Source organism: Terrapene carolina, unplaced genomic scaffold (assembly GCF_002925995.2).
Source record: "Terrapene carolina triunguis isolate 2854851 unplaced genomic scaffold, T_m_triunguis-2.0 Scaffold29050, whole genome shotgun sequence".
NCBI classification, from domain to species: domain Eukaryota; kingdom Metazoa; phylum Chordata; order Testudines; family Emydidae; genus Terrapene; species Terrapene triunguis.
In genome coordinates this window covers 332-2,545 of record NW_020693401.1, presented here as the reverse complement: position 1 = coordinate 2,545, position 2,214 = coordinate 332, and the positions used below count along the sequence as shown (strand labels likewise).

Here is a 2,214-nt window from a genome sequence, read left to right as displayed (position 1 = left end):
CCGGGAGGTAGTGCCCCCTGCAGGGCCCCCTCTCAGAGCAGGCCTGGGTTACCCCCAATCCCTCAACTCTTTGCTGGGGGACAGGCTGGGCGCCAGGACTCCTGGGTTCTCTCCTGGGCTGTGGGAGGAGAGTGGGGGCTAGTGGTTAGAGCAGGGGGGACTGGGAGCCAGGACTCCCGGGCTCTCTCCTGGCTCTGGGAGGGGAGTGGGGGCTAGTGGTTAGAGGGGGGGGGGGAAGAGAGAAGAGAGCCAGGACTCCTGGGTTCTTGCCCTGCCCCCGCATTGATGTGGCACTGGCAGAGTCGGCTCCCTGCCCTGGACACGGAGTTAACGCCTGGGCACCGGGCACTCAGCTCCGTTCCGGATCCGGCCTGTTCCCCGCCCCCCGCTGGCTGTCCCAGGGCTGGGGGCACTTCCCCCGCAGCTCACGCCGGTGCCTTGCAGGCGGGACATGTACCACTTCGGGGTGCGCGTGTCCATCGTCGAACCCGGGTTCTTCAAGACGGCCGTGACCAGCCTGGACGCCATCGAGGCCTCGCTGCAGGAGCTGTGGAACCAGCTGGCGCCCGAGGCCAGACAGAGCTACGGGGCGGATTTCTTCCAGCAGTGTGAGTGCTGGGGCCCGGGCCGGCCAGGGCCAACCCCCAGAGCTGGGGCTCTAGTCCCCCCGTGGCCAGGGGCCTCTGGCACTGGGGTGCTCTGGTCACAAGCTGAAGGGGAATGGGGGGCCCCCCTTCATCCTGTGAGACCCCCATTCAAGTCCCTTACCTGCTACCCTGCCTCAGTTTCCCCAGCTGCAGAACAGGGCTGTGGGGAGACAGCTGAGTCCCTGCACTCCCCACGTGGGGCTGCTCTGTGTCCCCCCCCTCATCCCCGTGTGTCTCAGTCCAGCCCATGGCCACTGAATGGGGAACCCCTCCCAGCTGCTGGGGTGGGGGCTGCGTGACCCAGGTGCTGCAGAAGCAGAGGTGGGGGGCATGGCAGGGGGCACAAGAAAAGAATCGCGGCCCTGAGGAGACAGGAAGCGCTGTGCCTTCCACTGGATGCAGGAGCCACCTTCACTTCCTGTCCTAAACTCCCCTGCCCAGTTGCTGCATGGCTGGATAAACACTGCCCCCGCCCCCAGGTGGTTGAATCTCAGAGCCGGGCAAGGGATCCCTGTCTAAACAGCTGCCGTGCTCCACTCCAGAGGTGGCTGCATCTCACTAGTAACACAGAGGTGACCGGGGCAGGGAGGCAGTGGCCCAGGAGGCAGGAATGGGAGCCACGCATGGGGGGCTGTGCCCGGCCCTGCCTCACCACCCCCTCTCCCCTCCCCAGACCTCAAGGTGCAGCGGCTCATCATGAACTTCATCTGCGACCCTGACCTGAGCAAGGTGACCAGCTGCATGGAGCACGCGCTGCAGGCCAAGCACCCGCGAACGCGGTACAGTGCCGGCTGGGACGCCAAGCTGCTCTGGCTACCGGCCTCCTACCTGCCGGCCTTCCTGGTGGATGTTGTGCTGGCCACGATCCTGCCGAAGCCGGCCCGCCGCAGCCGCTAGCCCCAGCGCTGCACGTGGGGTTTAGCCCAAAGAATGTGATCGGGCCCCGGCCCCCCAAAGCCTGTTGGAAATAAACCGGCCCCCAAAGGACGCCAGGCCCGGCCCGGCTCTGTTCACGTTCCCCCGGGCAGGGACTGGGCAATTCCCCTTCCCAGCCGGGCTTCGCCTCCCGCCAGCCCCCTGCTCAGTGCGACAGCGAGGGGCCTCCTGGGTTCTCAGCCCAGCTGCAGGGAAGGGAGGGGGCCAGTGGGGGGGGGGGGTCAGCGCCTCGAGGGGGCGCTGGGGCCGGGGCACTGGAAAGCAGGACCCCTGGCTGGGCGAGTCACAGCCGGTGCCCACGCTGTCCTGGGGCTGTGTCACCGACTCACAGATGGTGCCCACTCTTGGCCCCGTGCGGTCCGTGGGGGGTGCCCCTGTTAGTGAGACAGCCCTTCTCGGGGGTCCACTCCACTTCGTCACAGGCTGCAGGCTCTGCCCCTTTTAAAGGGCCAGGCCCACCCGCCCGCAGCTCCCATCCTGCTAGCCCCAGCCCCGGGGCTTGAACCTGCAAAGCTGGAGGCTGGTTAGGTTCCCCCCCTGCAGCCCCACAAGTGACCAGCAGGGGGCCCAGCTGGGAGACAGTAAATGTCACGTCCCACTAGCCCTCACTGGGGACAGCCAAGCCCCAAGC

At 67.1% G+C, this 2,214-nt stretch overlaps 1 pseudogene; it reads left to right on the top strand.

Annotated features, from left to right (window-relative positions):
* The first annotated feature begins 285 nt into the window (after window positions 1-285).
* On the top strand, window positions 286-1,635 carry LOC113409066 (annotated as a pseudogene).
* The last annotated feature ends 579 nt before the right edge of the window (window positions 1,636-2,214 follow it).